The sequence below is a fragment of the Macaca thibetana genome, chromosome 20, assembly GCF_024542745.1.
Source record: "Macaca thibetana thibetana isolate TM-01 chromosome 20, ASM2454274v1, whole genome shotgun sequence".
Classification (NCBI taxonomy): domain Eukaryota; kingdom Metazoa; phylum Chordata; class Mammalia; order Primates; family Cercopithecidae; genus Macaca; species Macaca thibetana.
Genome location: NC_065597.1, coordinates 12,400,258 through 12,415,547, shown reverse-complemented (window position 1 = coordinate 12,415,547; position 15,290 = coordinate 12,400,258).

Here is a 15,290-nt window from a genome sequence, read left to right as displayed (position 1 = left end):
CTGGGCCCGGCGCGGTGGCTCAAGGCCGGGCGCGGTGGCTCAAACCTTTAATCCCAGCACTTTGAGAGGCTGAGGTGGGTGGATCACCTGAGGTCATGAAGTCATGAGTTCGAGACAAGCCTGACCAACATGGAGAAACACCATCTCTACTAAAAATACAAAAAATTAGCCGGGCATGGTGGCACAATCCCAGCTACTCGGGAGGCTGAGGCAGAAGAATTGCTTGAACCCAGGAGCGGAGGTTGCAGTGAGCTGAGATGGCGCCACTGCACTCCAGCCTGGGCAACAAGAACAAAACTCTGCCCCAAAAAACAACAACAACAAAAAAAGACTCACGCCTGTAATCCCAGCACTTTGGGAGGCCGAGGCGGGCGGATCACGAGGTCAGGAGATCGAGACCATCCTGGCTGACACAGTGAAACACCATCTTTACTAAAAATACAAAAAAATAGCCGGGCGTGGTCGTCTCAGCTACTAGGGAGGTTGAGGCAGGAGAATGGCGTGAACCCAGGAGTGAACCCAGGAGGTGGACCTTGCAATGAGCCGAGATCGTGCCACTGCACTCCAGCCTGGGCGAGAGAGCGAGACTCAGTCTCAAAAAAATGTCTGGGCTGGGTGCGGTGGCTTACACCTGTGATCCCAGCACTTTGGGATGCCGAGACAGTAGATCACCTGGGGTCAAGAGTTCTAGACCAGTCTGGCCAACATGGTGAAACCCCGTCTCTACTAAAAATACAAAAAATTAGCCGGGCGTGGTGGCAGGCACCTGTAGTCCCAGCTACTCAAGAGGCTGAGGCAGGAGAATCACTTGAATCTGGAAGGCAGAGGTTGCAGTGAGCCAAGATTGTGCCACTGCACTCCAGCCTGGGCAACAAGAGCAAAATTCCATCTCCAGAAAAAAAAGAAAGTCCGAGAAGGGGGCCGCACGCAGTGGCTCACGCCTGTAATCCCAGCACTTTGGGAGACTGAGGCAGTCAGATCACTTGAGGTCAGGAGTTCAAGACCAGGCTGGCCAACGTGGTGAAACCCCCGTCTCTACTAAAAATACAAACATTAGCCGGATATGGTTGTGGGCCCTTATAATTCCATCTACTCGGGAGGCGGAGGCAGGAGAATTGCTTGAACCCAGGAGGTGGAGGTTGCCGTGAGCTGAGATCACGCCAGTGTACTCCAGCCTGGGCAACAAAGCGAGACCCTGTCTCAAAGTCTGAGAAAGGGGTGAGGGTGGGAGTTGGGGGGGGACAATGATGTAAGTCCCCATCCCAGTGCCAAGGCGCCAGAGCCAGGTGTACCAAAGTCTGAGGGCAGGAGAAGATAAATGTCCCAGCTCAGGCAGAGTGAATTCCCCCTTCCTCTGCCCTTTGTTCTGCTCAGGCCCTCAACTGATTAGATGCTGCCTGCCCACATTGGTGAGGGTGATACTCTTTAGAGTCTACCATGGAAATGCTAATCTCTTCCTGAAACACCCACACAGGTATACCCAGAGGTTATGTTTTACTAGTTACCTGGGGATCCCTTAGCCCAGTCAAGTTAACACAAAATTAACATCACAGATGGTTACTTAGGAAGATGCCAGAATTCCAATGTGAACAGAGCATAAGGTCAGTGGAAGTGGGAGGATATGAGTGTGAAAAGCATTTTTTTTTTTTTTTTTGAGACAAGAGTTTCACTCTTTTTGCCCAGGCTGGAGTGCAATGGTGCGATCTCGGCTCACTGCAATCTTTGCCTCCCGGGTTCAAGTGATTCTCCTGCCTCAGCCTACTGAGTAGCTGGGATTACAGGCATGTGCCACCACGCCTGACTAATTTTGTATTTTTTAGTGAGACAGGGTTTCTCCATGTTGGCCAGGCTGGTCTCAAACTCCTGACCTCAGGTGATCTGCCTGCCTCGGCCTCCCAAAGTGCTGGGATTACAGGCACGAGCCACCGCGCCCAGACGAAAAGCATCTTATAACAAAATATCAAAGAGTTTGGACTTGACTTTATAGATCTTTTTTTTTTTTTTTTTTTGGAGACAGAGTCTCATTCTGTCACCCAGGCCAGAGTGGTACAGTGGCTTGATCTCAACTCACTGCAACCTCCACCTCACAGGTTCAAGTGATTCTCCTGCCTCAGCCTCCCGAGTAGCTGGGATTACAGGCGTGTGCCATCACGCCAGCTAATTTTTATAATTTTAGTAGAGGTGGGGTTTCACCATGTTGGTCAGGCTGTTCTTGAACTCCTGACCTCGTGATCCACCTGCCTTGGCCTCCCAAAGTGCTGGGATTACAGGTGTGAGCCACCACACCCGGCCATAGATCTGACTTTCTTAGCCTGCAGGCCATGGCCTTTTGTTGGGGCAAGTGTACATGGGCATTCCCAAAAATTGTATGCAAAATTTGGTCTCTAAGGTATTTTTTTGAAGCCTGTGATTCATCCAATTGACAGGAAGTTTCCATGACCAAAGGCCATGAGCCACTGCTGTGCACATTGCAGAGCCTGCAGTGGCTTTTATCCAGACAGGAGTGATACAATCTACCCACCTCCTCTAGCTTCATGGACTAGAAGACCTGAGAAAACTGAGGGCCAGAGAGCCAAAGACCAAAGACCATGGCCCAAAGTCCACAGGAAGGAGGCAGAGACAACTCAGGACTCCCAGCCTCTGGATCCAGGGCTATTTTCACTATACAGTACCCCTCAGACCTCAAAAATAAGGGTCCAGGCTGGGCACAGTGGCTCATGCCTATAATCCCAAAACTTTGGGAGGGTGAGGCAAGCAGATCATTTGAGGTCAAGAGTTCGAGACCAGCCTGACCAACATGGTGAAACCCCATCTCTACTAAAAATACAAAAAAAAAAAAAAAAAAAAAAAATTAGCTGGGTGTGGTGGTGCATACTCCATCTCAGCTACTCAGGAGGATGAGGCAGGAAAATCACTTGAACCCAGGAGGCAAAGGTTGCAGTGAGCCAAGAGCGCACCACTGCACTCCAGCCTGAGCAAGACTTTGTCTCAAAAAAAAAAAAAAAAAGTAAAATTAAAAAACTAAAAAATAAACTAAGGGTCCAGAAAGCACACTGTTAAGAAAGCAAGTGCGGGCTGGGCACGGTGGCTCAAGCCTGTAATCCCAGCACTTTGGGAGGCCCGGACGGGCAGATCACGAGGTCAGGAGATCAAGACCATCCTGGCTAACACAGTGAAACCCCGTCTCTACTAAAAAGTACAAAAAAACTAGCCGGGCGAGGTGGCAGGCGCCTGTAGTCCCAGCTACTCGGGAGGCTGAGGCAGGAGAATGGCGTAAACCCGGGAGGCGGAGCTTGCAGTGAGCCGAGATCCGGCCACTGCACTCCAGCCTGGGCAACAGAGCAAGACTTCGTCTCAAAAAAAAAAAAAAAAGAAAAAGAAAAAGAAAGCAAGTGCTCAGCAAAATCATGAGGTCAAGGTGTCCTCTAACTTTTCTTCAGCAGTAGTAGCAAAAAATCCCTGTGTTTTCATGTGGGCAGGGACGGAGGCAAGCAGAGGGAATGTGCACCAATTCCTGTAAAAGGGGCTGTAAGCTTGCTTGCTCATGAAGTGCACGTTGAGGCTCGTCAACAGTGGCCATGCACCACTCTGTGAATGCATGTTCATGTGCAGGCAGAAACTTCTGAAGAGCCTCCTGTAATAGAAGTTAAAATAATAAATATAGAGGCTGGGAAGTGTCCAGAACCCAAATGAAGAATTCAAAATGAGAAAAGTATCTTACCAAAAAAAAAAAAAATCATTACAGCAGAATCCTCTTTGCGATTAGTGGAGCCGGATTTTCTAAGCTGCAAATGTCAGCAAAAGCTCAACCCTCCAGCCCTCTCCTAAATCAACTGCAGAGGCCAGCTTGCCGTTCTAGCAAGTCCCAATGTGCCCAAGTGCACCTGCGGTCACAGGCATTCTGGCTTTGCTCCAGCTGAGGTGTGAGCCCCCAGAGGCCTGAGTTATGTGAAATTTCTGCTTATTAGAGAGTGTTTGGCAGCTGATTCCTTAGAGAATAAGCACTATTTTTAACACTTTTGCATTTGCAATCACCCAGGAGTTGGGCACTTGAGGACACCTTTATTAGTAAAAGGGAAGTGCTGGGAATTCTCTTCAAGGATATCAAGACTTTTTTTTTTTTTTTTTGAGATGGAGTCTTGCTCTGTCTCCCAGGCTGGAGTGCAGTGGCCGGATCTCAGCTCACTGCAAGCTCCACCTCCCGGGTTTACGCCATTCTCCTGCCTCAGCCTCCCGAGTAGCTGGGACTACAGGCACCCGCCACCTCGCCCGGCTAGTTTTTTTTGTATTTTTTTTTTAGTAGAGATGGGGTTTCACCGTGTTAGCCAGGATGGTCTCGATCTCCTGACCTCGTGATCCGCCCGTCTCGGCCTCCCAAATGCTGGGATTACAGGCTTGAGCCACCGCGCCCGGTCAAGACGTTTTTATCAATAAAGTTGGAGTAAGTCACGGATCTGCTAACTAATAGTGAGGGCACTTACATAAGACAGCAAGTTATATAACAAAATATTTAACCCTGGAAGTAGCTAGTGGAGGTAGACTGGTATTGGGATTACTTGAGAATTTTTCCTTTCAAGATTATTTTCAGTCTGGGTGCGAGAGCTCACACCTTGTAATCCCAGCACTTTGGGAGGCTGAGGCGGGTGGATCACGAGGTCAGGAGATCGAGACCATCCTGGGCAACATGGTGAAACCCCATCTCTAATAAAAATACAAAAATCAGCTGGGCATGGTGGCATCCGCCTGTTGTACCAGCTACTCAGGAGGCTGAGGCAGGAGAATCACTTGAACCCAGGAGGCGGAGGTTGCAGTGAGCTGAGATCGTGCCATTGCACTCCAGCCTGGGCAACAGAGCAAGACGCCATCTCAAAAAAAAAAAAAAAAAAAAAGATTATTTAAAAATATGTCAATAAAAAAAAAATCCCCCAACTGTCAAGCTGTATCTACAAGGCCATCCATAAGAACCGAAATGAACTTTTCAACATTGCCTTTCATCACTACCTTCAGATGAGCCAAACTCATTCACTCAGTGTCTCCCAATGATGCCTTGCACGTTGTCTAAGTCCTTCTTTCCAGACACTTCCTGCCTCCTCTGGCTGAATTCCCTTACCACCTAGCAAGATTTCATTTCAGCTTTGCCTGACTACTCAGTTCATTGGGAATTTTCCTTTGAACAATTTAATTCTGTTCCTGGCTTGTTTGGCCAAGTAGATTATAAAATACAGGAGGGCAGGGACCACTCATCAACTTATATTTATTCCCCACTATTCCAAAACTATTACCTTGCAGAGAAGGAACTCATTAAACATATGATTGATTGAAATTCGGTACTTTCTGCGCTATAGTCCTTTCAAATAATTCCTCTGAAGGTTATTGGTTCCTTGCAGAGTGAAAATTACCATCTAGGAAATTGCAAGGAGTCAGTGGAAATCTACTTACTGTGGATAATAAAATCTGAAATAAAAAGAGTTCACATCTGTTTCCGCAGTTTCTTAAGGACAGCGAGACAAGCTAAGATCATTCTTTGAAGAGTCATGTTACTTTACCTCTAAAAAAAGGAAATGGCGGCTGGGCACAGTGGCTCACACCTGTAATCCCAGCACTTTGGGAGACCAAGGTGGGCAGATTGCTTGAGGCCAAGAGTTTGAGACCAGCCTAGCCAACATGGTGAAACCTCATCTCTACTAAAAATACAAAAATTAGCGTGGTATAGTGGTGCACGCCTATAATCCCAGCTACTCAGGAGGCTGAGGGATGAGAATCGCTTGAACCGAGGAGGCAGAGGTTATAGTGAGCTGAGATCACGCCATTGCACTCTAGCCTGGGCAACAGAGTGAGACTCTGTCTCAACAAATAAATGAAAGGGCCGGGCATGGTGGCTCACGCCTGTAATCCCAGCACTTTGGGAGGCCGAGGTGGATGGATCACGAGGTCAGGAGATCGAGATCATCCTGGCCAACATGGTGAAACCCCGTCTCTACTAAAAATACAAAAATTAGCTGGGCATGGTGGTATGTGCCTATAATCCCAGCTACTTGGGAGGCTGAAGCAGGAAAATCGCTTGAACCAGGGAGTCAGAGGTTGCAGTGAGCTGAGATTGCGCCACTGCACTCCAGCCTGGTGAAAGAGCGAGACTCCATCTCAAAAAAATAAATAACAAAATAAAAATAAAAATAAAAAATAAAGGCTGGGCGCAGTGGCTCACACCTGCAATCCCAGTACTTTGGGAGGCCGAGGCAGGCTGATCACACGGTCAGGAGATTGAGACTATCCTGGCTAACATATTGAAACCCCATCTCTACTAAAAATACAAAAACCCCATTTCTACTAAAAATACCAAAAAAAAAAAAAAAAAAAATAGCCTGGCATGGTGGCATGCACCTGTAGTCCCAGCTACTCAGAAGGCTGAGGCAGCAGAACTGCTTGAACCTGGGAGGCGGAGGTTGCAGTGAGCCAAGATCGTGCCATTGCACACCAGCCTGGGCAACAGAGCAAGACTCCATCTCAAAAAAATAAAAGTACCTACTGCTGTCATTATTACCAGTTGACTTCCAGCAGCACCAATAATAAAACATTTGATAGAAACTCTTGGCTGGGCACCATGGCTCAAGCCTATAATCCTAGCATTTTGGGAGGCTGAGGCAGGAGGATCACTTGAGCCAAGACTGGGCAATGTGGCAAAACTCCATCTCTACAAAAAAATACAAAAATTAACTGGGCGTGGTGGGCACCTGTAGTCCCAGCTACTAGGGAGCCTGAGGTGGGAGGATCACTTCAGCCCAGGAGTTCAAGGCTGCAGTGGGCTGTGATCAGATCACTGCACTCCAGCCTGGGTGACACAGTGAGACCCTGTCTCAAAAAAAGGAAGGAAGGAAGGAAGGGAAGGAGGGGAAGAAAGAGAGAGGAAGGAAGGCAGGCAGGGAGGGAGAGAGGGAGGGAAGAGAAGAAAGAGAGGAAGGAAGGAAGGAAGGAAGGAAGGAAGGGAGGGAGGGAGGGAGGGAGGGAGGGAGGGAGGAAAGGGAGGGAGGAAGAACGGAAGGAGGGAGGGAAAAGAGGAAGGAAGGAAGAAAAAAAAAAAAACAACAACTCTCCAGCTGCTAGTCTATACTTTATCTAGGAATGACTATGCCATAACACCATTTGATTCCATGCTTAAAGGGCAAATGGCCAAATTAATTTCAGTGACAAACAGACCTTGTATAAAGCTACACTTCGGCTGAAAGAGAGTATAGATTGCCAAGAGTCCGTCAAAGGAAAAGAATTAGTGGATCTGGGGCTGGTTCCAAGGTATGAGTGTTGTGTAATTTCATAAGGAAGGAGGGCCTCAAGCAAAATTGCAGCCCTTAGCAAGCCTGAAGGTCACTGCCACAAAGGTGGCCTGATGCCAGAGGAACAAAAGCAGGAGCCACTCAATTACTACTAAAGAAGACGCCAAAGGGAGAAATAAGCTCATAAAATAACCGATCCAACATCCAGCTTTGAAAAATTATCTATGCATAACTCTTCCCCACTTAGAAGACAGCGGGATCAGTTATCCTTTTCAATGAATAGTACTACTTTACCTTCCAGTAGAAATATCCTGCAATATATTTTCACTCCAGCACAAACATGTCGCGAAAGAAAGGTGCATATGTCCTTTAGCTGATGCAAGCACATTTTTAATTCATCCCACCAAGATAAATCACTAACCATCTGAAACCCGCAAAAATGGATTAACGATCTCATACAGCATGACTATGAAAACCCACATCTGCTAACCACATTCCTAATAGGAAGCAGCTGGTGACAGTTTTGTAGCACTGTGACATTTTAAAGGAAAATATTAGCAAGGACACACTAAATACAAGTTTAGTTTCATTGAATCCACTTAGTTACGGAAAATCAGTATTTTCTTTTTTCTTTTTTATCGATAATCATGGAAATTACATAATTTGTCATGAAATTCAAATAATATCTAAAAATAAAAGTCAGCCCAGCACAGTGGCTCACGTCTGTAATCCTAGTACTTTGGAGGCCGAGATGGGTGGATCAGGGGGGGGAGGGGGGGGTGGGGGGGGGGGGGGGGGGGGGGGGGGGGGGGGGGGGGGGGGGGGGGGGGGGGGGGGGGGGGGGGGGGGGGGGGGGGGGGGGGGGGGGGGGGGGGGGGGGGGGGGGGGGGGGGGGGGGGGGGGGGGGGGGGGGGGGGGGGGGGGGGGGGGGGGGGGAGGGGGGGGGGGGGGGGGGGTGGGGGGGGGGGGGGGGGGGGGGGGGGGGGGGGGGGGGGGGGGGGGGGGGGGGGGGGGGGGGGGGGGGGGGGGGGGGGGGGGGGGGGGGGGGGGGGGGGGGGGGGGGGGGGGGGGGGGGGGGGGGGGGGGGGGGGGGGGGGGGGGGGGGGGGGGGGGGGGGGGGGGGGGGGGGGGGGGGGGGGGGGGGGGGGGGGGGGGGGGGGGGGGGGGGGGGGGGGGGGGGGGGGGGGGGGGGGGGGGGGGGGGGGGGGGGGGGGGGGGGGGGGGGGGGGGGGGGGGGGGGGGGGGGGGGGGGGGGGGGGGGGGGGGGGGGGGGGGGGGGGGGGGGGGGGGGGGGGGGGGGGGGGGGGGGGGGGGGGGGGGGGGGGGGGGGGGAGGGGGGGGGGGGGAGGCGGGGGGGGGGGGGGGGGGGGCGGGGAGGGGGGGGGGGGGGGGGGGGGGGGGGGGGGGGGGGGGGGGGGGGGGGGGGGGGGGGGGGGGGGGGGGGGGGGGGGGGGGGGGGGGGGGGGGGGGGGGGGGGGGGGGGGGGGGGGGGGTGGGGGGGGGGGGGGGGGGGGGGGGGGGGGGGGGGGGGGGGGGGGGGGGGGGGGGGGGGGGGGGGGGGGGGTGGGGGGAGGGGGGGGGAGAGGGGGGCGGGGGGGGGAGGGTGGGGGCGGGGGGGGGGGGGGGGGGGGGGGGGGGGGCGGGGGGGGGGAGGGGGGTGGGGGGGGGGGGGGGGGGGGGGGGGGGGGGGGTGGGGGGGGGGGGGGGGGGGGGGGGGGGGGGGGGGGGGGGGGGGGGGGGGGGGGGGGGGGGGGGGGGGGGGGGGGGGGGGGGGGGGGGGGGGGGGGGGGGGGGGGGGGGGGGGGGGGGGGGGGGGGGGGGGGGGGGGGGGGGGGGGGGGGGGGGGGGGGGGGGGGGGGGGGGGGGGGGGGGGGGGGGGGGGGGGGGGGGGGGGGGGGGGGGAGTGGGGGGGGAGGGGGGGCGGGGGGGGGGGGGGGGGGGGGGGGGGGGGGGGGAGTGGGGGGGGGGGGGGGAGGCGAGAGCGGGGCGGGGGAGAGGGGGCGGGCGGGAGGGGAGGGGGTGGAGGGGGTGGGGGGGTGGGGGTGGGGGGGGGGGGGAAAAGAGGAAGGAAGGAAGAAAAAAAAAAAAACAACAACTCTCCAGCTGCTAGTCTATACTTTATATAGAATGTCTATGCCATAACACCATTTGTTCCATGCTTAACAGGGCAAAATGGCCAAATTTAATTTCAGTGACAAACAGGACCTTGTTATATAGCTACACTTCGGCTGAAAGAGTGTATAGATTGCAAGAGTCCGTCAAAGGAAAGAATTAGTGGTTCTGGGGCTGGTTCACAAGGTATGAGTGTTGTGTAATTTCATAGGTAGGAGGGGGCCCCCCCCCCAAGCCAAAATTGCAGCCCTTTTTTTAAAAGGGGTGCAAGCCTGAAGGTCACTGCCACAAAGGTGCCTGATGCCAGAGGAACAAAAGCAGGAGACACTCAATTATACTAAAGAAGACGCCCAAAGGGAGAAATACGCTCATAAAATAACCGATCCAACATCAGCTTGAAAATATTATATTTCGCTAACTCTTCCCCACTTAGAAGACAGCGGGAATCAGTTATCCATATTCAATGAATAGTATACTTTACCCTCCAGTAGAATATCCTGAAATATATTTTCAACTCCAGCACCAAAACATGTCGCTGGAAAGGAAAGGTGCATATTCTTTAGCTGATGCAAAACCATTTTTAATTCATCACACCAAGATAAATCACTAACCATCTGAAAACCGAGGTAGGAGTTCGAGAACAGCCTGGTCAACGTGGTGAAATCTTGTCTCCACTAAAAATACAACAATTAGCCAGGGATGGTGGTAGGCGCCTGTAATCCCAGCTACTCAGGAAGCTGAGGCAGGAGAATCACTTGATCCCCGGAGACAGAGGTTGCAGTGGGCTGTGACTGTACCACTGCACTCAAGCCTGGGTGACAAAGCGAGACTGTGTCCAAAAAAAAAAAAATTTAATTAAAAGTCTACTTTCCCCCTTCACCAGTTCCCCTTTCCTTTCCTTTTTCCTTTTGCCTTTCCTCTTTCTTTTGAGACGGAGTCTCACTCTGTCGCCCAGGCTGGAGTGGCCTGATCTCAGCGCACTGCAAGCTCCGCCTCCCGAGTTCACGCCATTCTCCTGTCTCAGCCTCCCAAGTAGCTGGGACTACAGGCGCCTGCCCCCACGCCCGGCTAATTTTTTGCATTTTTAGTAGAGACGGGGTTTCACCGTGTTAGCCAGGATGGTCTCGATCTCCTGACCTCATGATCCGCCCGCCTTGGCCTCCCAAAGTGCTGGGATTACAGGCGTAAGCCACCATGCCCAGGCTCTTTATTTTTTATTATTTATTTATTTTTTTTTTTTTTTTTGAGATGAAGTCTCCCTTTTGGAGTGCAAGGGAGGGAGGAGTGCAATGGCACCATCTCGGCTCACTGCAACCTCCGCTTCCTGAGTTCAAGCAATTCTCCTGCCTTAGCCTCCCGAGTAGCTAAGATTACAGGTGCCTGCCATCTCATGCTCAGCTAATTTTTGTATTTTTAGTAGAGATGGGGTTTTACCATGTTGGCCAGGCTGGTCTCAAATTCCCAACCTCAGGTGATCCGCCTGCCTCGGCCTCCCACAGTGCTGGGATTACAGGTGTGAGCCACCACACCCAGCCTGGAGATCCAATCTTTAAAGAGGTAACTAAGTTAAAATGAGGTCACTGGGGTGGGCCCTAATCCAGTTTCACTGTTGTCCTTATAAGAGGAGATGAGGGCAGACACACATGCATAGAGGGCAGACCATGGGCAGATGAAGGGAGAAGATGGTCATTTACAAGGCAAGGAGAGAGGCCTCAGAAGAAACCAATCCAGCCTGGCAGGGTGGCTCATGCCTGTAACCACAGCATGTCGGGAGGCAGGAGTATCACTTGAGTCCAGGAGTTTGACACCAGCCTGGGCAATACAGCAAGACCTCGTCTCTACAAAAAAATAAAAAGCGGAAAAACAAGGCTAGGCATGATGGCTCATGCCTGTAATCTCAGCACTTCGGGAGGCTGAGGCTGGTCGATCACTTGAGGTCAAGAGTTCAAGACCAGCCTGGCCAACATGGTGAAACCCCATCTCTACTAAAAATACAAAAATTAGCTGGGCATGGCGTTGCACGGTTGTAATCCCAGCTACTCAGTAGGCTGAGACAGGAGAATCACTTGAACCTGGGAGGCAGAGGTTGCAGTGATCCGAGATCGCTCCATTGCACTCCAGCCTGGGCAACAGAGTGAGACTCTGTCTCAAAACCACCACCACATTGGCCGGGCGCGGTGGCTCAAGCCTGTAATCCCAGCACTTTGGGAGGCCCAGATGGGCAGATCACGAGGTCAGGAGATCGAGACCATCCTGGCTAACACGGTGAAACCCTGTCTCTACTAAAAAAATACAAAAAATTAGCCAGGCGAGGTGGTGGGCGCCTGTAGTCCCAGCTACTCGGGAGGCTGAGGCAGGAGAATGGCGGGAACCTGGGAGGCGGAGCTTGCAGTGAGCCGAGATCGCGCCACTGCACTCCAGCCTGGGCGATAGAGCGAGACTTCGTCTCAAAAAAAAAAAAAAGGCCGGGCGCGGTGGCTCAAGCCTGTAATCCCAGCACTTTGGGAGGCCGAGACGGGTGGATCACAAGGTCAGGAGATCGAGACCATCCTGGCTAACACAGTGAAACCCCGTCTCTACTAAAAAATACAAAAAAACTAGCCGGGCGAGGTGGCGGGCGCCTGTAGTCCCAGCTACTCAGGAGGCTGAGGCAGGAGAATGGCCTGAACCCGGGAGGCGGAGCTTGCAGTGAGCTGAGATCAGGCCACTGCACTCCAGCAAGGGGGACAGAGTGAGACTCCGTCTCAAAAAAAAAAAAAAAAAAAACCACCACCACCACCACCACCACCAACAAAAGTAATCCTGCTGACACCTTGATCTCAATCTCAGACTTTTAGCCTCCAGAACTATGAGAAAATAAATTTCTGGTCTGGCATAGTGGCTCACGCCTGTAATCCCAGCACTTTGGGAGGCCAAGGCAGGTGGGTTGCTTGAGTTCAGGAGTTCTAGACCTGCCTGGGCAACATAGTGAGACCCCATCTCTACAAAAAAAATAGATCCTTGATTAAAGAAAAAAAAAGAAAGAAAGAAAAAGGCCAGGTGCAGTGGCTCGCGCCTGTAATCCCAACACTTTGGGAGGCTGAAGCGGGTGGATCACTTGAGATCAGGAGTTTGAGACCAGCCTGACCAACATGGTGAAACCCCGTCTCTACTAAAAATACAAAAATTAGCTGGGTGTGGTAGCACACACATATTACCCCAGCTACTTGGGAGGCTGAGGCAGGAGAATTGCTTGAACCCTAGAGACAGAGGCTGCAGTGAGCTGAGATCATGCCACTGTACTCCAGCCTGGGCATCAGAGTGAGACTTTATCTAAAAAAAAAAAAAAAAAGAAAAAGTGACAGTTTGGGCTATTAAAAAAAAAAAATTAGCCAGGTGTGGTGGCGCACACCTGTAGTTCTAGCTACTCACGATGCTGAGGCTGGAGGACTGCTTGAGCCCAGGGGTTAAGGCTGCAGTGAGGTGAGTCAAGATCAAGCAACTGCAATCCAGCCTGGGCAACAGAGCCAGACCCTGTCTCAAAAAAAAAAAAAAAAAGAAGTTCTGTTGTTGAAGCCATCCCAATAGTACTTTGTTATGGCAGCCCTAACATACTTACATAGATCCCACGTCACCTATACAACAGCCTGTTTTTTGACTCCCTAACTTCCAGTCTCTTCTGCCCCTTACACAAATGGGCATTTTTTCTGTCATTCCATTGAATGTGTGAGTGACTCACAGCTGTGTTTTCCACTGAATGAAAATTCTGGACCACAGACAGGAAGGCCCACCCCAACTGGTCTTATTTCTCACTACATGTTGGCTCAAGGACTATGTATCCAAAACGACTTGTCTTTTCCACATACTTTCCTAAACTGCTTACCTTCCTTCTGTGGAAACTACTCTAGTGTGTGTGTGTGTGTGTGTGTGTGTGTGTGTGTGTGTGTGTGTGTCAGGGTCTTGCTCTGTTCTCAGGCTAGAATGCAATGGTGTGGTCCCGGGTCACTGCAGCCTCAACCTCCCAGGCTCAAGCAAGTCTCCCACCTCAGCCTCTCGAGTAGCTGGGAAACACAGGCATGTGCCACCACATCTGGCTAATTTTTTAAAAATGTTTTCGTACAGATGGGGTCTCACTGTGTTGCCCAGGCTGGTCTCAAGTTCAAGCAATCCTCCTGCCTTGGTCTCCCAAAGTGCTGGGGTTACAGGCATGAGCCACTATGCCCGACCTCATGTAGCATCATTGATATACTTGCTTCTCTCTCCAGCTAGGCGGTATAGTTCTTGAGGGCTGAGGCCATATTTCTCTTCCGTTTTTGGTGAGTTGCATATAGTAGCCACTCAATAAATGTATAACTGTTATTAAATTCTGTAACTTCCTAAAGACAATGAACTGACACAAAACTAAGCCTGAATATCTAGATCTGTGCTGTTCAGTATGAAAGCCATTAGCACATGTAGCTATTTAAATTAAAATTAAAAATCCTGGCCAGGCACGGTGGCTTACACCTGTAATCCCAGCACTTTGGGAGGCTGAGGCAGGCGGATCACCTGAGGTTAGGAGTTCGAGACCAGCCTGGCCAACATGGTGAAACCTTGTCTCTACAAAAAATATAAAAATTAGCCAGGCGTAGTGGCACATGCCTGTAGTCCCAGCTACTTGGGAGGCTAAGGCAGGAGAATCCTCAGAAGGTGGAGGCTGCAGTGAGCCAAGATGGTGCCACTGCACTCCAGCCTGGGTGACAGAGTGAGACTCTGTCTCAAAATATAAATAAATAAAATAGAAATGTTTTCTATTTGTGCTATGCTGTAAGATAGTTAGTAGGCACATGTGACTACTGAGCACTTGCAATGTTGCTAGTGTGACTAAGAACATAATTTTTTTTTTTTTTTGAGACAGAGTCTTGCTGTTACCCAGGCAGGAGTGCAGTGGTGCGATTTCAGCTCACTGCAACCTCTGCCTCCCAGGTTCAAGCGATTCTCCTGCCTCAGTCTCCTGAGTAGCTGGGATTACAGGCACATGCCACCATGCCTGGCTAATTTTTGTACTTTTAGTAGAGGCGAAGTTTCACCATGTTAGTCAGGCTGGTCTTCAACTCCTGACCTCGTGATCTGCCCACCTCAGCCTCCCAAGGTGCTGGGATTACAGCCATGAGCCACCTCATGCTGGCTTCAAACTCCTGACCTCATGATCCACCCGCCTCGGCCTCCCAAAATGCTGGGATTACCGGCGTGAGCCACCGTGCCCAGCCTTATTTATTTATTTTTGAGACGGGGGTCTCACTCTGTCACCCAGGTTGGAGTGCAGGGGCGTGATTATCTGTTCACTGCAACCTCTACCTCCCAGGCTCAAGCAGTTCTCCCACCTCAGCCTCCCAAGTAGCTGAGATTATATGCACACGCCACTACATCCAGCTCATTTTTGAATTTTTAGTAGAGACGGGGTTTCACGCTCCCTAGGCTGGTCTCAAACTCCTGAGCTCAGATGATTCATCTGGCTTGGCCTCCCAAAGTGCTGCGATTACAGGCATGAGCCACCATGCCTGGCCTACTTTTCTATCATCACAGAAAGTTTATTCGACAGTGCTGATCTACATCATAAAATACCTTGAAATACTAAAAGAAAAAGACAACACAGCCGGGCGCGGTGGCTCAGGCCTGTAATCCCAATACTTTGGGAGGCCGAGGTGGGCAGATCACAAGGTCAGAAGATCGAAACCTACCTGGCTAACACGGTGAAACCCCGTCTCTACTAAAAACACAAAAAATTAGCTGGGCGTGGTGTCAGGTGCCTGTAGTCCCAGCTACTGGGGAGGCTGAGGCAGGAGAATGCCGTGAACCTGGGAGGCGAGCTGGCAGTGAGCCGAGACCGCGCCACTGCACTCCAGCCTGGGTGACACAGCGAGACTCCGTCTCAAAACAACAACAACAACA